Source organism: Caretta caretta, chromosome 10, assembly GCF_965140235.1.
Source record: "Caretta caretta isolate rCarCar2 chromosome 10, rCarCar1.hap1, whole genome shotgun sequence".
NCBI classification, from domain to species: Eukaryota; Metazoa; Chordata; order Testudines; family Cheloniidae; genus Caretta; species Caretta caretta.
In genome coordinates, this window is record NC_134215.1 from 48,830,466 (window position 1) to 48,855,224 (window position 24,759).

The 24,759-nt window shown below is 46.6% G+C and overlaps 1 protein-coding gene across 6 annotated transcripts in view; it reads left to right on the forward strand.

The window, feature by feature from the left end:
• Positions 1-24,759, forward strand: part of LINGO1 (leucine rich repeat and Ig domain containing 1) — a 467,775-nt gene that overhangs the window by 187,666 nt on the left and 255,350 nt on the right. The gene's annotated exons all lie outside the window — the stretch shown is intronic.

Sequence of the window (24,759 nt, forward strand, 5' to 3'; positions counted from 1 at the left end):
AATGTGAAAAGTCAAAGAAGCAGGAGCTCCGGCTTTACCTGTGTTGGATGAGTTGATTTTGTCATCTGTAACCTTTTCAGAGACGGGCTTATTTCAAACCTTCCCTTACAGATGCTGTTCCGTAGCTACCTAGTCACTGTATTTGTTTTCCATTTGTTATACAAAATGCAGTAGCAAATCACACAAGAAGTGTATTAAGCCTGGCTACTTTCCTATCAATTCTAGGACTTGTCGATTTCAGCCAGAGAGGGACTTGGCTCAACTTTCAGAATGAAAAATCACTTTATTAAAAAAAGGGAAAGCATCTCAGTTTCTTAAAAACACAGAAATGTTGTGGGAAATGCTGCAATTTCTATGAATGGCAGAGTTTCTAATACCAAATGTCCGAAGTTAGATGATATTTAGAAACTACTGGAATGCAGGCAAATGAAATCTAGGTACATTTTTAATCCACAGAAGTTCTTATAGTATATTTTTAAGTATCAACATTGTTTTATTAATAGCATAGACTGTAATGAGGAGTTCTGGCTAACATGGAGGGTTATTTACTTTGCAGAGTAACTAAACCTAATGACAGTGCAGAGCAAAAAGAGGATGTTTACATATGGGAATGACCTCCCTGTAGAGAAATGAAAAGATGAGGGAAGGCTCTATTAAAGCACATTTCTGTGCTTTGAAAACTAGCAACAGGAAAGATGTGCACTTCTGATGTGGGGCTCGTATGTGAGAGGGTGCATGTCAGTCACTCCCTGTCCTGAATGTTATGGTCTGCATGTGAGCAAAGTGAATACATTTAGGAAATTCAGAGGAATATTGGTGGGAAATTTCTTGCTGGTGATCACCTAGTTGACAACTAGAGTAGATGGGCCACTGGCCTGTCCATATGTAAAATTTCCCAAACCTCTGTTCAAGACTGAAAGGAATCCTAGAAGACTGAGTGCGTATTCACACTGTATCTTATCATGATGGTCCTGCAGCAGTGTGTATATGTAATCACTGACTAAAAGTGATCTCTGCTGGGCTGAACTAAGACGAAGTGGGGCCCACATCAAACAAAACATTCCAGCCCCCCAACATCTCACACAGCTCACTTCAAGCTACCTCCTCCCTTCCAGTCTCACTCCATTCTATGTCCTATCACTCAACATGGGAAGGGATGGCAGGGCGTTCCTGGTCTACTGCTTTGCCTGGATTAAGTGGCCTCCTTGCAGGACCTCTTGTTGTCTCTGCCCTACTCTGCTGGCATGCTGGCTCACCCGCCAGCTCCCCATCAGTATTTTGGTGTGAAGCCTGAAAAGGCTGACCCACTCCAGTAAAACTACCATCGCCCACCTGCGACTGGCCAAGCTGGTGAGGGCCTTGCACTCAACTAGATGGCATTGCTCTGTCTCTAATGCAATAACTTTTGAACAGTACCTCAGATCCATTCCAAATCATCAGAGAATTTTCTAGGCATCAGTGGCCAGAATCCTACAGATTTGAGGGGAAATCAGAAAACTGAAAGGGGGAAAACAGGAGACACATGGAGTCCCTTTCAGCTGCTTAGCACCGCTTCAGCTTCAAGCACCTGTGCAATTGTCTATAGATCAAACAACTGTCTGATGGCACCCATGAATGCTTTCCAGCCTAACCAAATCCCTAGTTCATCCCTGCCCATTCTCCTAGTAAAGGTTAACACATTAACACCTTGAATGATTCATCTCCCAGACAAAAAAAAAAAATAATTGGGGGAGGGGGGCATGGGTAGTGTGCACAGCCCCTAGCATAGAGGGAAATGGAAGACATTTGTATGGGAGGAGGAGAAAATTGGACACACAGAGTTCCTTGTGGGGGGACCCTAGAACGGGAAAGGGGGGGTAGGCAGAGCCACATAGCATGTGGGGGAATGGGGAGACTCTGGCAAGGGGAGGGAATGGGAGAAACACAGAGACCCTGGCATGAAGAAGGATACGGGGGGTTGCAGAAAGTTCCTGCAATAGACGGGGATGGGGGGTGGCACATAGGGAGCTTGTGGGGAGATGGAAGGATGCAAGGAGCCCCTAGCATGTGCTGTGAACTCAGTGGACAGAAGCAGCAAAGAGTACAACACTCCCCCATCTTCCAGTTTAGCTGGCCTGTAAGTATGTCAGGATAGACACTGTCTTCTGCAGCAGCAAACCGGCTGTCAGCAGGGCCGGATTAGCACAAACAAAGGAGGCACGTGACTGGGGCCCAAATTCGTGGGAGAGAGCCCCAAATTTTGCATTTTCTTTAACCGATGCACAGACAGAAAGAACTTCACTCCCCTGCGTGAGTAGCGTTGCTATGTGGCGCACAGGCCTGCAGTGCCACTCAGATCTGGTCCAGCTGCCCCTGTGTCATGACTCAGTCTCTGCCCACTCATGACGGAGGGGCAGCTGGGCAAGATTTGAGCAGCATTGCAACCCCGGGCGTGCCAGGTCACAATACCACCCACTCTGGTGACCGAAGCTCTTTCTGTCGGTGCACAAATCTGCCCCCATGGATGAGGGCGCGAAGTTAGTCTTCGCACACCTGAGATTCACTTTGTCATTCCCAACAGAGCCGAGGGGAGAAGAGCCCCGCCTCCCCAGAAGTGTGTTTCCCTAGGGCCCAGTGATGGGTTAATCTAGCCCTGGCTATCAGCGCGTCATAAAGGCTGATAGCCGGTGAAGCAGCTGTGCTGTGTTGCAGACAGGCAGGTGGGGGGAGTGTGTCGAAGAGTGGCAGGGCCTGCCGTCTGGCAGGGCTGAAGATGGAGGTATCCCTCTAGAGTGAGAAAGGAGGGCTCCAGGCTGTGGGTGGGGGGGATTCTGCAGCCAGCAGCTGGAACTGGCTCGGCTAGAGGCTGTTGGCACCATCCTCTGCATGCGAGAGCCCCCTGCTGCGGTGGGGTCTTGGATCTCTGTGTTTAAGAGGATCCAGTTTTAATCTGCCACTGAGTCTGCTTTATTCAGAAAGCCTGTTAGAGGCAAATGATAGGTTTGTTAGCTAAAGTGCCTGGCTTGTTGCGCTTTGATTGTCGTCCCTTAAAAATATATATTGCAAAGTACTGCCTAATGAAAGAGTGGGTAAGGCAGGGGACTGGCAATCAGGACTCCTGGGTTCTCTTCCTGATCTTGCCACTGACTCACTATGTGTCCTTGTCTAACTCCCTAAAGACCCATTTTCAGCAGGGGTGTGTCCAAATCAAGGTACCTAAATAAATGTCCTGTCTCTTCCAAAGTTGCTGAGCACCAGCAACTCCTAGTCCCTTTGACCTCAATCGAGTTGTTCTTGACCAGGGTAAATCCTGTGGCTGATAAGCTACTTGCTAAAACACCTTCAGTAGGTTAGCTCTGTTGCCTTAGCTTCCCCCTAAATAGAAGAGGAACTTGGTGCAGACCGATACCTGTGTCTTTCCCTATGGGACATTATAAACATTATTTTCTCTGAAAAGAGTGCTAATATAGTAATATCAGATCAGCAAACTACTAAATAAGATGCCATTCACTGGTGACGAAAAGGCACCTAATGATGGGTTTTAGCAGGGTATGCTATCTAATATCTCTGTCTGTTTCAGGGGAGGCCTTTTTCCTTTTTCTTTGTGATCAGGTTGTTCCTGCTGTGGAGCTGAATACATCATCTTTAAACCTAGTGCACGGCCTAAAAGGTTTGGAAAGGGGCGGGGCAAGAGTATCGAAAAGAAGGTCATGTGTCGAGAACATTACCTTTGTTAACAAGATCCCATTGACACTGTAACCCTCGAAATAAGGCCATGGGCCAGATTCAGATCTCTGGGTAAATCTGGAGTTCACTGACTTCTGAAGTCCACTGACTTCACTAGTTACCCTAGATCTACTCGTGCTTACCTGAGGTCTGAATTGGGCCCTCTATATCTGCAGAAGTCTATGATACCTGGGTGCATAGCTGTTTCTGATCCCACATGGTGACATAATGTCTATTTTAGTTCTGACTGTATCCAGATTTGAAGATAGCCATGATCCCAGATCGTGTCTGACTGAGACACTGACAATGCAATGATGTCTCCTCCTCCTCTGAGAGTCGACTGTAGGGTTCTGAAGGCTCCAGCAAGGTTAGTGTGGAGAGTCTTCCCCACGCCCATTCGCTCTTATGCAGCACAGTCGCACCGCTTTCGGAATGAGTGTGAACAGACCCGGAAAATGATGTTCTTTCATCACAGTGAAACAATCAAGAGGCTCAAAACATATTTACAGCTTGCTCCCAACATTGGCAGCCATGGCACATCGTCGCTTTCAATCCAATTTACTGTCCCCAACGTGACTCGGTGTTTCAGTGGGAACTTTCTCACCTCCTTCTGATCGAATTCATTTAGGAGGCTGGCTGCTTTGCGGGTACTAGCCGGTTCCTGTTCAGCAGAGACGGTGGCATGCTCATGATGAGATTGAGGAGGGAAGGTCCCACCCTTATTTACACCTCAGGGCAAAGCATGGATGTATGTCCTACAGACCACACAACACGGAGGACCAAATTCAGAAATGGATGAGTGGAAGTTAAACACCAAATGCACAGATGGAGGCAGATAAAATGAAGGGCTGGGGCTACTTTATTTTCCATCCTCCTGTTAGTTGGGGATGCTGGCACACATTAAATGGATTAAAATCTGGCTAACTGATAGGTCTCCAAATGTCATTGTAAATGAGGAATCAGGATCAAACGGGTGTGTGTCTGTGGGGCCCTGCAGGGATTGGTTCTTGACTGTCATAAACATAACATCATCACCAGTAAAGTCTGCAGATGACCGAAAAAACGGGGGAGGGAGGGTAGCTAATAATGAAGAGGGCAGGTCACTAACATAGAGCAATATGGATTGCTTGGTAAACTGGGCACAAGCAAACAATATGAATTCTAATATGGCTAAATGTAAATCTCTATATCTAGAAACAAAGCATGCAGGCCATACTTGCAGGAAGAGGGAACTCTGATAAAGATTTGGGGATCATGGTGGATACTCAGATGAATGTGAGCTCCCAGTACAAGACTATTGTCAAAATGGCTAATGCAATCCATGGATGCATAAATCAGGGAATCTCAAGTAGGAGTAGAGAGGATATTTTACATCTGTACTTGGCACTGGTGAGACAGCTGCTGGAATACCATGTCCAGTTCTGGTGTGTTGCCCATTCAAGAGAGATGTTGATAAATTGGAGAGGGTTCAGAGAAGAGCCCTGAGAATGATTAAAGGATTGGAAAACCTGCCTTATAGTGATAGACTCAAGGAGCTCAATCTACTTAGCTTAACAAAGAGAAGGTTAAGAGGTAACTTGATTACAGTCTGTAAGTACCTACATGGGGAATAAATATTTAGTAGTGGACTCCTCAATCTAACAGAGAAAGGTATAACACAACACAACGGCTGGAAATAAACCATAAATTTTTAACAATGAGCGTAATTAACCACTAGAACAACTTACCAAAGGTTGTGGTGGGTTCTCCATCCCTGACAATTTTTAAATCAAGATGGGATGTTTTTCTGAGAGATCTGCTCGAGGAATTATTTTGGAGATGTTCTTTGGCCTGTGCTATACAGGAGGTCAGACTAGATGATCACAATGGCCCCTTCTGGCCTTGAAACCTATGAATGGGAACATTGGAGAGAGAAGCTGCTGTGAAGAAAGAGGGAAAGGAGATGTTAAGAAGACAAGAGTGAGACTAGCTCAGGACTATGAAAGGAAAGGAAACCACACAGATGGGTGCCTCAGAGATGGCATCTCATGTGATGTCTTGCAGTAAAGTTACTGAATAAAAGAGCCATGGTTCAACATCTCCTGCCGTCCTTCTGCCTATTTCAATCTTCCACATCTACCAACTGGGCAAAGGCCTCTCCAGAACTTCTCTCACTCTAGACTTTGGAAAGAAATTAGAACTTCAGCATCAAGAGACTGCTACCGTAGCTCATTGTGCCTTTCCACTAATCTTACTACCACAGGTGAACCTGGTGGGGACTTTTTTTGTTCTCCTTTAGAGTCAATCCAAAACTGGTTGCTAGACCTGTGGACCCAGCAACAATGAGCCCATAATCTCCAATAAAGGGACATCACCCTCCTGCTTCCCTTCGGTGCCTTGCCACAGACTTGAGAACAACCAAAATAAAGACAGGTCCTGAAAAATCCATTCCAGGCAATACACGAGACCCACATCATGTTGGATCAGGACTCTGAGAGGTTTTCAGTGTATTGCTGACATTCAACATAAGTGAGGGTCCCCAGTGAAACTGGAAACTTTTTCCATTGGTACTTGGCCACAGCTTAGAAGGCAGCAGAAGGCTCCCAATAGCTGCAGACCTCAGTGACAATTGAGTCTAGCCTTTGGTGTTTGGTGTAACAGGGATACAAGTAGCAACTTGGAAATAGAAATGGGACTCCAAAAAAAACAGATCCCAAGATCACCAAACTCTGGAGAACCGGGGATCTGGGTCTGAATCCCAACTCTACAAAGGACTGAAGCTGCAGCTGTGGAAGAGTGCAGATCTTGCTCCCAATCAGCAAGCTGGCTGGCTTCAAGATTCCAAAGAGCTCAAAACTGCAGTCCTAACAGCTCCATAAGGTTGAGATCCACGCCAGCGAAGCCATGTGGAGATACACCAATTTGTGAGGGAACACACAGTCTGCGAGTGGATGGTCTCCACCTCAGGACTGAGGTGCACTAGGAAACCCAGTTTTGAATGAACATTGAGCAGGTATATGCACCCTTCATAGAGATTCCTCCAGGGCAGACACAGTGGTATAACAGAAGTTTCGTATTGTTCCATGCAGTAGCTGGCATGTGAACCTTCAGAGGCCTTAAATCTCAGATTCACTGTGTCCATAATCTCCGTAAACGCTTAGGGCCAAATCCTGCCCTGATTTGCACCTTCTGCCACTCCATTGACTTCAGCAGAGTAGCACATGGTATAAGGCCAAAATCCGGCTCCTCCTCTTGAGCTGGTGTTTGCCTGTTGCAAGCTGCTGCATAAATGAATTGGAAGCAGTTGGAAGTCCTTCGGGTACTGGAACTGGTTCAAGGGAAACCTCATGCACAGCAGCAGTGAGGAGTTAACTGTGGAACCAGGATGTTTGAAAACTTGGAGTGCTCTGGAGCTATCTCCAGTCAGGGTGAGAAGAACGCATATGTGTGCGCATGCGTGTATTCAAGAGGGGCGGGAGAAAATGATAGAACATTCTCCAAGAAAGAGGAAGGGAAGAGAGGCAAGGAAGGGAGAGGGTAGAAAAGACAATGAAGAAGGAAGTGATGGGGAGAGTCACAGGTTCCTCCATCATCTCTTCATGTTCCTCCCTTTCCCCAAGTACGGTAGTCAGCTCACTGCTTCTATCTCCCAAATCCTCTTACACTCCTCCCATTTCACAGCTCTTATAGGTCCCACCATGTGTGTTAGCAGAGATAAAGCTCCCCTCCCACACTGAGCTCTTTCCCTCAGCATAGTTAACCACAGTCTACTGTGGCAAACAGTCTTATAGGGAGATGCCTTGAATTTGGCTTTCTTCTCTCCCTAGGTGGCTCTTGCCTTTTTTTCTTCTCTTACTTCCTCTCAGCCCCTTTCCCTCAGTCACTCTCTCTTTCCTGCAGGCTACATGGCAGTCTCATGGCTGTGATAAATGAGCTTAATCTGCACTGCAAATTAATCACATTGTCATGCTGGCAGAGGGAGAGGCAGCTGCATGAAATGCCTGAATCTCTGGCTAATTTATCACAAGGCCGAATGCAGAACCACTCCAAGGTTTAACACTTCTTCAGCCACCCTCTGGGTCTGGGCATGCTCAGTAGAGCAAGCTGCAGCCAAAGACACTGAAAAACTAACTCAGGGCTGGGCCTTGAGAGTTAAACACCTTGGAACAGGAGTTCCCTCTTGCAAGTGGCCTGGAAGGACCTTTTGTGTCTTGCCATGCTTTGCAACAGGGAGCAACTAGGCATGCTGGGAACTTCTTGCTTAAATCTGAGGATTGGAATTCATGGGCCCTGGTGTGTCAATGAAATATTATGCCTGCAAACCATGATTGTGGTCTCTTGACCTGGCAGATAGGCACAACCTGATGCGCCCATCTAGAGGATTATCACATCCCAGGCATTTAAAAATACAGATAGACGCTTCTGACAATAAAACCTTCCCAGCTGTTAATACGGTTTTCACTGCTGCTTCCAGCATAAGGTTCAACACCAACCGTGCTGCTTCTGCTACTCATCCCATTGCCCAGAAAAGCCTGGGCCAACAGGCGAGGCTTTCACGGTTAGCTGAGATGCTTGCATGCAGCTCTAGGTATGCTTACCATGAAATCAATCCCGCTGAGCCCTGCACTTCACCGCTCTGCAGCAAACTGCTCCCTAAAGTTATGGGTCTGAAAAGCATTTTCTCTGCAAGGAATATCATGCAGACAGAGCTATCTATGGCACTTGCTGATTTAACTGCTGTGGGGTGTGTAATGGGCAAATCAGAAAAATAGCTGTAGTGACAAGGATTCTAAGACTTCCAAAAATGTGGATATCTGCCAATGGTGTAAAGTGGCGCAGTCTAGCTAGACCAGGGGTTCCCAAACTTGGTTCAGGGCTTGTTCAGGGTAAGCCCCTGGTGGGCCATGAGACACTTTGTTTACCTGAACGGCCCCAGGTACGGCTGCTCGCAGCTCCCAGTGGCCGCGGTTCGCCATTCCGGGCCAATGGGAGCTGTGGGAAGCAGCACGAGCCGGGCCACCACTTCCTGCAGCTCCTGGTTGGCTGGGAACAAGGCGTCTCACGGCCTGCCAGGGGCTTACCCTGAACAAGCCGCGAATCAAGTTTGGGAACCCCTGAGCTAGACTAATATATTGTAACCTTGCCCCTTAGCTGGGATGCCATTTAGCTGAAGATGTGCTTATTATCCAATATAGTCTTCAGCATACTTGCATGGCTCTGAGACACTAGATAGTTAAACCCTTATGACCAGATCCTCAGCTGGTGTAGTTAGGCTGCAGCTCCATTGACTCCTGGGAGCTTTACCAATTTACACCAGCTGAAGATTTGAGGTCACAGTTCCTTTGGTTGCTCCTGGAGGTGCATCAAGGCTTGAGCTTAGCTAGGTCCAAGTTGTCGGTTCTAAAAATCTAGCTTCTTCAATGCCAACCGTTTCCCTCCTTTTTAACACAGATCTAGTTGGATGGGTCTCCTTATGTTTCCCATATAATTTAAATTCCTCATGCCAGATTCTCTGCTTGGTAGTGTGTGCTCACAGGGACAATTGCTTTAGCTTATTTCTTGCTGATGTCTCCCTGTGACAAGAGGATCTAGGATTGCTATCTTGCAGATGTCTCCCTGTGACAGGAGGATCTAAGATTGTTATCAAGAAGCTGCTCTGTCTGATCAAAAGGATTTTTGCTGAATCTGCTGGTGAAGCAATTCAGCCCAGCGTACTGACTGGCCAGCCAGTGTTTGATGTGTGTGAATTTCCAAAGATCTAAGATCTGTCTCCTAGAGGTCTGAGTCGCTAGCTAACAAGATTGTAACTGATATTAACCAGATCCTCCCAAAGATCTGGATTCTTCTGAGGGCTGGTCAGGGGAAATGTCAGTCATACACTTAGGCCCACATCCTGAAAGAGATTTAGGTGCTTAAGTCCCATTGATTTCAATGGGAGTTAGGTGCCTAAATACCTCTGTGAATCTGGGCCCTAAAATAAATACATAAATTTAAATGTTTTAAGAAGTGGTTTGAGAGAGCTCTGTTGTCCAGTCTCTTTCCACTGAAAGGGCTTGAGTCTCAAGATGTTAAATAGAGCTGCACAAACAGCAAATAATTAGAGCCCTGCGCTGATACAAGATTTGTATCTACATCCGATCTGCAAACATGGCCTGTGGAGATAAAGTGGATATCTGCAGATTTGCAGGGCTCTACAAATAATTTGTTTGACTAATTTAGTCCCTTTCGTTCTGTTCATAGCCTACAAACAGAAGTTAGATAAAACATAAACTTACTCTATCTGGAAGGTTTCGGCGTAACATTATTTCTTGAAATCCAGAACCTTAGCACAAAAGTACCAAAAACAATGAGAGAAAGCAGTCTGCTCACAAAGGCAGAGAGAAACAACTCAATCTACCTTGCTGCATTAGGCTTTGTCAAGGTTTCTTCCCCACTCTGAACTCTAGGGTACAAATGTGGGGACCTGCATGAAAAAATCCCTAAGCTTATTTTTACCAGCTTAGGTTAAAACTTCCCCAAGGTACAAACTATTTTACTTTTTGTCCCTGGACTTTATTGCTGCCACCACCAAGCGTCTAACAAATATAACCACTTGGAAATGTCTTTCCCCCCAAAATCCCCCCAAGCCCTACACCCCCTTTCGTGGGGAAGGCTTGATAAAAATTCTCACCATTTTGCATAGGTGAACACAGACCCAAACCTTTGGATCTTAAGAACAATGAAAAAGCAATCAGGTTCTTAAAAGAAGAATTTTAATTGAAGTAAAAGAATCACCTCTGTAAAATCAGGATGGTAAATACCTTACAGGGTAATTAGATTCAAAACATAGAGACTCCCTCTAGGCTAAACCTTAAGTTACAAAAACAGAAATATACATTCCATTCAGCACAACTTATTTTATCAGCCATTTAAACAAAACAGAATCTAACACATATCTAACTAGATTGCTTACTGACTTTTTACAGGAGTTCTGACCTGCCTTACTGCTCTGGTCCTGGCAAAAGCAACACACAGACAGAGAGAACCCTTTGTTCCCCCACCTCCAACTTTGAAAGTATCTTGTCTCCTCATTGGTCATTTTGGTCAGGTGCCAGCAAGGTTATCCTAGCTTCTTAACCCTTTACAGTTGAAAGGATTTTTCCTCTGGTCAGGAGGAATTTAAAGGTGTTTACCCTTCCCTTTATATTTATGACAAGCTTGTTCTTTGTAGACTGACTGCTGAAAGAGCCTGATTGCACACTTTGCTACAGAGCCCCGCAGTTTGCAAGCAGGAAACCCCTCACATTTAAAGTGACAGCGTGTAATTTTAACACAAGTTTTCAATTTCAATACACCTTTTCCTCTTTGATCTATCCACCAAAGAGCCAGGATTTTCTCAGACTTGTTCACTGTTACTAATTGTTCAGTGAATCATTTTGTCACAAACTAATCGGTTCAAGTAACTGTGTGGTGACCAAGTCATATGATCATTGTTATCTGATTGGATTGCCCAAGTTTATAAATAGGAGGAGTTTCTGAGGAAATCACAGGGGCTTTGATTATCTCAGAGAGAGCATAGATTGTGGAATGGGAATGTTTGCAAATGGAAGAGCAGGAGATAGAAGCCTGATGCATGTTAAGCCACTTGGAATCTTTTCTAGCTCTCTCTTGCACAGGCAAGGGCATTATATTTGGGTATATGCAGATTGTAAAATGGCTGGGTTCCTTCCTGGGCGAGGACAAGGTAGGGGTGTATGTGTAAGCAACTCAGACTTCTTTGCATGTAAAGACTGCTAGACAGCAGTTTCCACTTGTCACAGCTTGCATCATCGATCATGTGTGCACGTACATGCATGGTCCTGATGGTAAAGGTTATGGCCAGATCCTTGACTGGCTCATTTAATTGTCTCTGCCAGGGCTCTGCCCAAAGGAGTATTTCACCTATTACATGCAACACAATACTGTTTTATGTATATTGTCCAGTTAGGGTGACCAGAGTCCTGATTTTATAGGAACAGTGCCGATATTTGGGGCTTTGTGTTATATAGGCTCCTATTACCCTCCAGCCCCGTCCCGATTTTTCACACTTGCTATCTGGTCACCCTTAGTCCAGTGGATGGATTGAATACGTTGGCTTCCATTTTGTCACACAACTATCTACTTTTCACCCCGGTCATTAATCTTATGTATTTGTACAATACTGTGTGCAAAGGATTCCTCTGCCTATCTTTGTCAGTCTTATTATCTGCATTATTCTCAGGTTCCTGGACTTGGGTTTTGCAGAATGCTGTTTCATTGCTGTGTTTTGTTAAATATGGCTCCATATAAGGCTGGACGCTTATCTACCTGGTACACTCATTTCACTTACTGGCCTTGCACTTTCTGTCCTCATTCAGTATAGTCACTGCCAGCCACCGAGTAGCGGTGTTTGTGCTCAGCTCTAGTCACTTAACATTGTGCATCTTTTTTGTTTGATTGCCAGGATAGTTTTGTAAGAGTCGTCTTAACTGTGTCCCATTCCCAACTCGTGTGTGTGTGTGTCTGTGTGTAACAGCACCCTACATGTATTTTTCAAGTTCAGTTATTCAGAATACTGGTGTCCACCTTCTGTCACAATTAATTAGTCACATGTGCATACTCTGCTACAAAGACTACTGTCAGATGCCTATGTTGACCTGTTCTCCACAAATCACCAACAAGTCCTCTGGACCACTGCTGGTTCACAAACTGCAGCTTTGGACCAATTGATCTAATGGAAGCTTCTTCCCACTCTGTCACTTCCTATCCGGAGACTCGTGCCGACTAAATCTGGAAGGAGCTAAAACCATATACTTGGGAGCTTGCAAAAATACAACCTACAGTGGGGAGATGGCTTAACTCTTTCTGTGTCATGCAAGAGCTAGCATGATTTCTGGTGAGAGCTTTTCCAAACTGTGAGGGCTGCAAGAGGGCATTTGTTGTGGGATGCAAAGTAATGGAAAACCCAAAGTGCTGTGGTGGGTGGTTCAGTATGTGGCATTTCTCTGAGCCATTGCCTCAGCATGGTGCTAAGAGGAAGTGTAGCACCGGAGGCATCATCTCCTGGATGAGATGGAAAACTGAGGTTCTGGCAGTTTGTCACTGGCCATCAATAAGTTTAGGCTTGAAATTAAAGGGAGGTTTTTAACCATCAGGAGTGAAATTCTGGAACAGCCTTCCTATGGAGAAATAGGAGCCAAAAACCTAACTGGCTTCAAGACTGAGCTTGATGAATTTATGGAGGGGATGGCATGATGAGGTTGCCTACAATGGCATATGGCACATCTGTGGCTGCTTTTAGTAAATATCTCCAACACCCGGAGGTGGGACATTAGATGGGGAGGACTCTGAGTTACTACAGAGAATTCTTTCCCAGGTGTCTGCCTGGTGGGTCTTGCCCATATGCTCAGGGTCTAACTGATCACCATATTTGGGATTGGGTAGGAATTTTTCCCCAGGTCAGATAAGCAAAAAGCCACCAGGGTGTCTGCTATCCTCTGCAGAGTAGGGTATGGGTCACTTGCTGGTATGAACTATAATAAATGGTGGAGTCACTGTGACTGGAAGACTTTAAATTAAGACGTGAGGACTTTAGTTACTCAGCCAGAGGTTATGGGCCTATTACAAGAGAGAATGGGTGAGCGTCTGTGGCTGCAATGTGCAGGAAGTCAGACTAGATCAGACTCAGAGATGTGCAAACTACGGCCCGTGGGCCACATCCGGCTCGCGGGACCATCCTGCCAGGCCCTTGAGCTCCCTGCTGGGGAGGCTAGCCCCCAGCCCCTTCCCCGCTGTCCCCACTGTCCTCCCTTCCCCTCAGCCATGGCACCGCACGGGCAGCTCTCTGGGCGGCGGGGTTGCACACTCCTGCAGGGCAGCGCAGCAGCGTGTCTGGCTCTGGCCGGGTGGCAGGGCTGCTAGACATGCCACTCTGAGCAGCATGGTAAGGGGGCTGGGGCCGGGGCCGGTGAGTCCCAGGGGGCAATCAGGGGACAGGGAGCAGGGGGCGGTTGGATAGGTGTGGGAGTCCCGGGGTCCTGTTGGGGCGGTTGGATGGGGCGGAGGTTCTGGGGGGGCCGGTTAGGGGACGGGGAACAGGAGGGTTGGAAAGGCATGGGAATCCCGGGGGGCCTGTCAGGGGGCGGAGGTGTGGATAGGGGTCGGGGCAGTCAGGGGACAGGGAGCAGGGGGTTGGATGGTTCTGAGGGAGGCAGTCAGGGGGTGAGTGGTAGGAGGGGGTGGAGAGGGGGTGGCGCCAGGCTGTTTTGGGAGGCACAGCCTTCCCTTCCTGGCCCTCCATACAGTTTTGCAATCCCAATGTGGCCCTCAGGCCAAAAAGTTTGCCCACCCCTGGACTAGATGATCATGATGGTTCCATCTGGCCTTAAAGTTTAAGGGGCTGCGTCACCAAAGAACTTATGGCACTTTTTCAAGATTTATTTGTACTTGATGTGTTTTGTCAGCACCCAGACTTGTGCTAGGTGCTCTGCACAACCGCTAGAGCAGACTCGACTTGGGAGTTTGCAGCCTAATGTCTGGTATGACAGAATGAGTATTAATGCATCCGATGAAGTTAGCTGTAGCTCACGAAAGTTTATGTTTAAATAAATTTGTTAGTCTCTAAGGTGCCACAAGTCCTCCTTTTCTTTTTCAAGACTAACACGACTGCTACTCTGAAACCTGTAATACCTACAGTGAGTCAAAAACTTTCAGAGGGCAAGGATTTTTCATCAAAAATGGGCTTTTTACAAAATGAAGCATTTCATACAAAACAGTCAATTCTTTTGTTTTTCAAAATAAAAGTTATGTTCTTTAAAAAAACAAAACCCCAAAACAAACCCAAACTTTCTTTTCCCTTTTTTTTTTTAATATTGAACTTTAACTACATATGGTTACCAAAATCTTGTTTACTCTCAAGCAGTACAGCAAACTGACTTTGGTAAACCAAAAAACATTAACATGTTTTGGGGGAAAGCTCAAAATTCTAGAAACACCACAAAGGGTCCATTTTGAACATTTGGAAGCTAAAACAATTTGGAATCGCTGTGAGAAGAGGCTTTCATTTTTGACAAGCTCTAGTAATGACCGAGGAAGGGAGAAGTAAAGGTCTGACTTCCAGGGTTCTAGTCCAATTCTAATCTAGATGATTGTATTCTACCTAGGAGTATGCATTTTCCCCATGCAGTCTCAGCTGAATATAGTGTCCTCTTCACTTCCTAACCCTAGTGCTGTGTAGTGCTGTTGCATGCTATGCAACAGCCACTATGTGCTATTCTGTGGCTTCAGCTCTGTGATAGATAAAGTGATTCTAATCAATAAAGTGTCATTTTTAAAGTCCTTTGGGATAAAAGGCTCTTGACTAAATTTACCACTCAGAGGAACAGGACTAGCTCAATCTATGTTAATATAAATGAGAGCCTGACACACAACATTCTTCAAACTAGACCCATTAAATGCCCCCACTGATAATCTTCCTGCTCGGGGCATTTCTCAAGGGTTTATTAATCCAAATGGGGCCCTGGCTCGGAAATCTTTTCCAACAGAGAGGAAAGGAATGAAATGTTAAAGACCGTGGAGGCGTGTCAGAAGCAACCTTCATAAATTGCTTTTAATCCATGCACTGCACCACCATCTTCCCTTGGACCCTGCAACGTGTCTGTTTTAAACCGTGGACTAGTTATATTTCACAGCACGCAGGAGAAAGTGATTGGTAGGGGGGGAGGAAGTCTCTGTATTCTGTGGAGTCCTGGGAACTGTAGTTGACTACTTGAGGGAGATGCTGGGACCAACAAATTAATTTTCATTAACGTCTCTCCTGGGACTTCAGGAGAGCTAGCTAATAGCTCCTTGCATTCCCATGTGCTTTCCACACTGGGTGGAGGTTCTTCAGAGCCCCTCATTAACCTTTCTATGCCGCAAGCTATGATGCGGCCTGCAATAATGCAGACTAGTGCAAATACTCCATTGTAGACCAAGCCTCATTCTAAGATCCAGGTCTCTGTTGCAGAGAGCACTACTTCCAATGGTGTCATTGTCACAGCTGCAACACAAGGGTAGAATATTAATGGGTGCCAGTGTCTACTGGTATACAGCCTCCTAGGGTAAGTCCCATGTATGGCCGCTGTACTGTAATTTTTTTAATAGTATGTCAGGATCAGAGTTGATTGAAAAGTTTTTTTTTATTTTTTTTTCTGCAGAAAACTTCAGTGCAAATGAAAGAAAAAATAGGTAAAAAATCAAAACCTGAAGCATTTTGATTCTGAGAGGTCACTGCGGTTCCTCATAGGAGTTGTCACTTGGGTGCCTCGTATTCCCATTCTCCTCTATGGTCTGGGGCTTCCTGGCTGGACTACATCTCCCAAGATGTATCACAGTCTCATCTCTTCATTAGGGGAACATGGCAGTTGCATGGCTGCAGTGCATCATGGGATATGACCTCGATCCGGGGACACATACCAGGAAAAATGTTGTTCAGGTGAACACGCAGCTTTCTGTCAAACCTGTTTAGCTGGAAAATGGCTGGCTGCAGTTGCAAGACTGATACTTGCTGGCATGTGTCTTTATGTACATGCTTCTGTTGAAATATAATGGACTCGTTCATGCTGAAAATTTAGGAGTAGTGCTCCTTCTACTACAACTGAGTAGGACCAAGCTATGTGGTGAAGCTTAAAGTAGTGAGTTTGAATCATGTGATACTGCCTGTATGGGAAATGATTAGGTAACGGCATCTGAATAACCACACAAATCGCTACAATGCACACAGAGAGAATAACGAGTGGTGTTACTTTGCGTGATTGTAGGTACAGAAAGTTGTGCTTCCCCCCTGACTCTCTGAGGTGTGTTTGAAACTTCGTTTCACTGTAGGTGGAAGTTTAGATCAATCCTTATTCCTTCCAAAGTAGTTTTTCCAGTCCTAGCAGGGGGGTAGTTCTGAGACTTGAACTCAAGACAGGAGCCTGACTGCAAAAACTCTATTTGGGTGCCATCTTTTCAAGGCACACACAAGGGCAGGAGAGTTTGTGTCCATGCTTAGCTCCTGTGAGCACTGATACAGCATGGAAATTCCCCGCAAATACAGGCAGAACCAGATCTCAGTTCTATCAAGCTTTCAAATAAAAAACAGTACATAAAAATAAATCCTGCTCATCAGCTATCTTGTAGTCCCATTCCTCAACTGTCTTTAAAGTTTCCCAGTAATGCTTTCTTCTTTCCACTATTAAAAAAGTTCACAAGCTGGATTTGCCATTCTGGTATCCAAATGAAAAGCAGGTTCTCCCTTCCATTCTCATGCTCTGTACTGTAATAGATGTGCATGTGCGTATCACTATTGCTCCCCACTGCAAGGAACACCAGACCTATACATGTTATGCCACTATGTCACTTTTCACGGCTGGAGATATATAGTGTCACAGATGATATAAGCTTGAAAATGGAAGAGTGCAAACAAATCCCCCTTTAGCTGAGGTGGTTGATGTTTCTTAAACATGAGCCAAAGGTCCCTTAGTTCAAGTTTCCACTATTCATAACAGTGAAGTAAGTGGGGCATGATGTTTCACTGACAGTCCTGATACCTGTGCACCATGGGCCTGATTCTCCATCCACTCTGATGTAAGTCAAGAGTAAACTCCATTGAAAGCAATGTGCTTACACCAATGCAATTGAGAGGAGAATCTGGGGCCACAGATGCAGCGTGGCAGGGTGTAAATTCTTCCTACCTGGGTAACAGAGCATGAACTCCTGCTGTCTTTCCTGACAGTAAGGCCTCAGTCCAGGTTTCAGCCTGCCCGACACTTCCCGTTCTGTGTAGCTAAGCATGGATTATGTCCCCAGGAAGGAGAGGACATTGACGATGCCAGTTTCTAGCGGGATGTCAAGTGACTGGGGTCTGTCCCAAGCTGTTCACCCTTGCCTTGTAAGTGCCCTCCAGCGTTAAGGGCTAAGGGAGGTGGCAGGGGCCATGCAGTGCGTGAACAGGTGCAGCATGCTGTGAGAGCACTGATTGATCTCTTCAGAGGGCTCAGCAGCCTGCTTACTCCACAGAGAGAGTGTTTTCAAACGTCTGTCAGAGCCTCTCCAGCTGCTAGAGCTTGGGAAAAGCCAGCTAATTGTAGCTATTTTCAGCCACTTTGCTGCAATCTCCAGTGATTGCTGCTGCGGCTCTTGGGCCTTTTAGGATTCAGAATTAAGTTTCCATAAGGATATGCACTCTAGGAATTCATTTGTTTAAATCCTCTCTTTGCAGCTGCATGTAGACATGCATACACTGTGGTACGTAGCAACATGGCATCCTGCTAATAGAACAGAGATTGCAGGCCTGACAGCTAGAAGCCACCTCTTAATCTGCCACTTGTGTTATTCTAGGTGCAAGGAATTGTGGCCACAAATAATGTGATTTTTGATGTTTAACTGCCTATTTGCACACGCACATCAGAGTTTGGGGTCTAAATGACCCCAATAGCACCTGTAATTATCTGGGTCGATAAAACCAGAGGCCCATTTGAGGCCCTTTGTGTAAATATAGAGTTGAGGGAAATTTAGAATTTCTGTCCCATGGGAAATTTCAACGTTTGTTTCATCCCAGAAAGGATGAACAATTGAAAGGTTTTGCGGAACAGGAATTCCTCCCCAAAATCTCGATTTTTTGGAAACATCCAAGTTTCATGTTGTCATTTGCAATCTAAATGAAAGGTTTTGACATTTTTTAAATCAAAATATTGTCACCCACTGGAGGTCTCCTGGTCAGTGCATGGGGGGCTGAGAGGTTGACTCAGAAGGTTGTATAGGAGCTGCTTTTAAGGTGGCTGCTTCTCTGAACCAAACTCTAAATTCTCTGAGGCTTGTCCATCACTAGCTGTAATATGCAGTGCGTTAAACTGTCACTTAAAAAATTTATGGGGAAGCTGCCTTACTAGTCTCCTTTTAAGGTTATACTAAAATTTAAACTCCTTTTTCCCCCCAAGGGGAAACTGCAGACTGTCATAGTAAAAAAATGTCCCTGTGTATCAAACACCCACATATATAAAAAGCACTGGGATTGAAACCTCAGGCCACCACAAATGGCACCGCTCATGTAGCTGTTGATCAGAGGGAAGTCTTTATTTCTACATTTTATTTATCATAATTTCCCAGTAGCATAAAAGTCAGATGGTTACCCAGGCTGAGAACAGACGTCCTGGTATCAACCTAGAAGCCTGGTACATGACTTATTTAAGCTGCAGTGAATAAACTGTTCCCCTCTTCCCCTGTCTCCAGCCATTTTGAAGTGTAATTATGATTATGAAGCATGACATTTGGGAGAGGGCTTTCCGTCTGCTGCAGGCAGCCTGGCTTCCTGACGGAGGTCTCTCTAGACCAGCTTCTCATCTCGCCTGCATGATCCAACCTTCCTGTTCTTTCATGTTGTTAGGAGCCTGCTTCTCCACATTGCCCCATTCCAAAAGCTTTGGTCTGGATTACTCCCACCAGATGAGTGGGGAGAAGCTCAACGTGCTCTGAAGGTTCAGCATCAGATGAGCATCCAAACATAGGTAGTTGTGTACTTGTGAGAGGAGAACACTCGCATCTCCCCCACCCTTGAAGCTTTGGTTCAGTTTAGTTACATACCCGAATGTGTGGCTGATCATCCAAACTATCTGAACCCCTTAGCTCTGCAAAATGGGCCAGGAAGCCTCCCAAGGAAAGACTTTTTCACAGTACATCCTGCTTCTGGTCTGGCCAGATAGATCAAGAGACCTTCCAGTTCTTGGCAGAACCAGTCATTTTAGGAGCCTGTGGCCCTAAAGAAGTGTTCAGTTTCCGCTAGAGTCTGGAGTCTGGTTCTGACTTTACCCAGAGCTGGATCCTTTCCCTCCCCCTCCCTTCCCTGAATCCCAGCTATCATGTAAGCTAGAGATGGATCAGAACTATTAAATCGTGCTCCCATCACCTGGGGTCAGTGCAGGACTGTTCCCTGCATAGTCTTGTCCAAACTAGCATTAAATGTCCTAAGCCAGCAGTTTGCAACCAGGGGTCCGGGGCCCCCTGGGGGGCCATGAGCAGGTTTCAGGGGGTCTGCCAAGCAGGGCCAGCATTAGACTCACTGGGGCCCAGGGCAGAAAGTCGAACCCCTCCACTCGGGGCTGAAGCCAAAGCCTGAGCAACTTAGCTTTGCAGGGCCCCATGGGTGTGGGGCCCCAGGCAACTGCCCTGCTTGCTCTCCCCTAACTCTGGCCCTGGCTTTTATATGCAGAAATACAGTGGTTGTGGTACAGGTGGGCTGTGGAGATTTTATAGCATATTGGGGGGGCCTCATGAAGAAAAGGGTTGAGAATCCCTGTTCTAAGCCATAGGGTATCTAGCTCTTCCTTTGGGCAGCTGCCCTGGAGCCTAATGAATCCCATTGTTGGGAAGCTGCTTCCTAGTATTCAGCCTAAACGTCCCTTTTCTTAAGTCTTCCTGTTACTAGAGCCCTGCATGGATACACGAATGTGTATCCACATCTGATCCGCAAAAATTATCTGCAGATATCCACGGATTTGCAGGGCTCTACAATGGAGGCTGGGCTGAGGCTCCAAGGCACACCCCCCCACCAGAGCCTGATCAGGAGAGCTGCTGGCAGCTGTGGGGAGCCTGCGTGGACTCGCAGACCCTCCACCTGTCCTCGGCCATCAGTAGGGAGCCTGGGGGGTGGGGACACGGCTGAGGGCTGCTCTTGCTTGCCCCCACCTCCCACACCATGGGCAGGTGGAAGGTCGGCCGCGGCTCCCCACGGCTCCCCAGCTAGGCTCCACACTGGCCTGGCCGGGGAGGGGGGAAACCTGTGGGGCTGCCCGGGGGCTGCTCGGGCCCCCCGCCCAGGGCAGAAGGAGGGTCTGCCATGGCTCCCCACAACTGCCCACCTGGCTCTTACTGTGGCTGAGCTGTGGCTCCAAGCCGCCCCCGTCCCTGGCGCGCCTGAGCAGCCCCCAACCTGTGTCCCTGCTCCCCTGCCCACTGTTCCAGCCTCCCTGCCCAGTGTCCCTGCCCTCCGCCCAGTGCCCCTGCCCCCCCAGGACCCCCGCCCAGGGCAGGTGGAGGACCCGTGCCGTGGTTCCTCACAGCTGCCCACCCAGTTCCTACCATCAGAGCCCTGCGCAGATATACAAAATTTGTATCCGCATCCACCTGCTATCCACAGAAATGGTCCATGGATAGCCACATCCGTGGATTTGCAGGGCTCTATCCATTACACCCTCCCTTGCACAGACCCCCCAAAATAACTCCCCACTGTCCTTAAGACTTCTGCTCTTCAGATAGCTGGAGACTTGCATCACCCTCGCAGATGTCCTTTAGTCCTCAGATTTCCAATCTCCAGTTCTATCTTCCTAGGATGTCCCCGGCTATTGTACAGGCAGATGAGATTGCTCTGTGCCCAGGCAGGGGAACTAGGTTATTATCTGACTATCCTACGGGACCCAGCTGTGGTGTTTTACAGTGATGGGTTTAGAGAACTGCTTCCCCAGTCCTCCTGTCCTCTGGGGGCCAGGCTGGGAGGACCTCAGGTGATGTCACTTAGCTCTGTGAGAAGGACAGCTGGTCCCTTATGGAGCCTGAGAAAAGGAATTTGGTATCTCTCTTGAGCCAGAGAAAGATCCTACAAGAGCTGTGCCATTATCCTCTGCTGTCACTATAACCTCCCCACACCCCTGGCAACGTCTCACTATAGGGATGAAGGGAAGACAGGGAAAGAGGCTTAGCAGAGGGTCCAGCAGCAAGTTCCAGGCATGGTAGCCATTCGATTGGACTGTGATATGGGGTTTGGGGGCGTTTGCCAGCTCTTGCAGTGTAGATAATGCGATTAAGGGCTTTTCTCACCTTCCACTCGGCCATTCCCCTCTTAAGCAGTGCTGTCATTTCTGCCTTGCTGAGGTGAGAGCACCTGGACTATCTGTATGGGGAAATAGTTTCTCTCAAGGAGACTGGGTAGCCTCTAAACCCTGCCCAGTACTGCTGCTGGATTTGACAGTGGCAGGAGGAAGAGTGGCTGGAGGAATAGCCATTGTCTGGTATGTAATGTTATCAACCTGGATGTCTCTTTCTAGGAAAGAGACGGGTTTATGATGCGGATTAAAGAGCTAGTGGAATTGCAAAGCCCTGCATGAAATGAGAGACACAGATTTATATATAGAACAGACAAGAAGGAGACTGCACAGCCCATCCCACATCTCTGTCCTGAGTGGGGAAAGCACCAGGGGAACAGAAACCAGGCTCAGTCTCTATGTAGTTGTTCCCCCACAGTGTCTTGCCCCTGTCCTGGGCAAGATAGAATGGGTGAAACAGGCCTCGGGAATCTCCTCACCAAGGCCAAATCCTGGTCCTGACCAAGTCTTGCTATTTGGTCCCATTTAATTAAAAAGACCCCTATCATCCCACACGTGCTGGAAAGATCCCCTCACACACCACGCAGCCCACTTCCCTCTGCTGACAGAGAGGCTGTGCACTACTTACACGTGCTCTCAGCTCCAGAGTATTGTACTCTGTTCCATTGCCAACAGACTACATAACCTTCACTTCACTTACACACACACACCCTCACCCCGCCCCTGCACACAACCCCTTCTCACATGCGCACACAACCCCTTCTCACACGCACACTCAAATCCAGCGCACCAGACACTCTCCGTTATCCACCCCCCCATCTCTGTCACTCACGCGTTTGGTCCTGAAGCTGAAGAGCAGTAAGGGTATCTTTCCCTCAGTGGGATGGGGTCTGTGTGAGGGCAGTTGAAGGTGTAAATAATAAGGTGTATTAACTAGAGATGGGCTAGGGAGGTCCATGTTCAGATGTGGGTCTGAATTAGGTTTCGGTGGGGGTTGAGAGTTTGGATTCAAGGTTGAATGAGACCAAAGGCTAGCATTTATGTTCAGTGGTATCAAAATCTTGCTAGCTGATCTTAGGGTATTTCCACCATGTTGGGCTGGATCCAGACACTGGACACTGGGGTGTTTGTAGCAATTAATTTGCAGTGCCTTTGTTTTCTCTTTCACCAATAAGAACTTCTCTCTGCCATCCCACTGCATCGCAGCCTCTTCCCAGCAGTCTCTCGCTCCCTTGGACAAGTCAGTATCAGGCAGTCTTGTAAGAGTGTGCATAAGAGATGGAGACCATCTGCCTAGGACATTATTTGATATCTCCAGAGATTCCCCTCCAGGCCCTCTCAAACAGAGCTGGTTGAAAATTGGAATTTCCATCTCAAGGGAAATTCTAACTTTTTTTTTGTCCAGGTTTTGGGATGAAAAGTCAAACTAGCGACATTTTTCATGGAATGGAAAGTTTTGAAAAATTTTGATGAGAAATGTCAAAGTTTCATTTTAGTTTGACTGTGTCCAACTGAGCTGCCATGTTGACTCAGACCCCCATTGTCCTTTATGGTCTGGGCCCCCTGGCCAGACTACATCTTCTATGCTGCACCTTAGTAGGAGGATTCGCATGATGCAGTGCCATGGTTCAACTGGAGAGGAGACTGTGGTGCATCATGGGAGACAGTCCTCCTAAGGAACCCAGACCTTACTGGGGAATGCAAACATGAGGCAACACAGCAGCTTGGGGAATGGGAACAGTTCAGTGTCTAGCTGACCCAAAATCAAATGTTGTTGTAATCTGGCCAAACAAAGCCAAGTGTTTTGGGTTGACTCAGCCCAAAAACAATTTTAGATTTTTTCCCACTGAAAAACCAAATAAATTCAGCAATAATAATTTCCCCTAGAAACTGCATTTTCCATTTAAAAATAATTTCTTTGGAAAATTCCCAACTAGCTCTACCTACAAAGACTTGGAATTGTGCTTTTCTTGACATTTTATTTGTGGAGAAGCGTGAATCCCAGCTCACTTCTGTAAGGCCACGATCTCTGACATCTGCCAAGCTAGTATCATGGTTTGTATCCATGCACAATACTGTTAATCACCATGAAAGCTAACCATATTGTACCCTGCAAGCAGCCCAGTCTGCCACCTGGTTGCTTGCCTCTCTCCCCTAGGCATAGCACTGTTCTGCTGTGTGGCCAGGACTCCCTAAGCAAGTCCCTTTGTCCTCTGTCTTCCCAGCAGTCTGTGTGGTAGAACATGCCACAATGCATTGCATCATGACTTTGTGACACTTGTGTAGTGACATTGCATCAGCATTAATGAAATTTCATGAACATTTTAATGGCCCTTCACAATGCAGGATGGACTCATCAAATCAGAACCATCCTTTAAAAACAAAGGAGTTTTTAATGACAAGTATTATCAATTAGCAGTCTATTATATTGCACATTAAGTTGTGATATTAATAGTGTAACATAATACTCATTCAAATTTCACATTAAAATACTAAAACTGGATACTTGGAGACCTTAAACTAACTTAAATTCCCAGCATGTGGCAGTTCAATGATGAGACAGAACACAGCTTTATGCAAGCAAGCAGGCTGGTCAGCTGAGATGGGCTGTTCTGCCCCCCGCCTTCCACCTTCTCCTTTTATTATATTTCTCCCCCCTAAGCATTACACACTGCTACCGCAAAAAGATACACAAAGGAATGTATGACGTTGATTAATATACTTATTTACCATCTTTTATCTACTACAATCCTGGTTCTCAGGCCTTGAGCCCAGGCTAAGAAAGCTTCCCACAGTCACTGTCCCAACAATCAAGTTCTCATGGTTCATATCTAGCCCTTGTCCTTGGATAGAGTAATGTGTGCATGGCTTCTACAGAACAGTCAGGGTGTGCCCTGCCTGCTTCCAGGTGGAATAACTAAACATGAACCCTTCACCAGCATCCTGTCCCAACATGCACTGGGGGAAGGATAGTCTTATGGATAAAGCACCAGATTAGGACTTCGGAGATCAGGGTTCATTTCCTAACTCTGCTGTGAGGTGAGACCTTGGACAAACCTCTTAGTCTCTGTGCCTCCATTCCCCATATGTAAAATAGGGGTGATACTTCCCAACCTCTCATGGGGGCTTATTAGGAATAATTAATTAATGGTTGTGAGGTCATCAGATGCTATAGTGATGGGAGCCAGAGAAGGAGGGAGAGAGGTGGACCTAAAACGAGAGATGGGTTTCCGTTTGGATC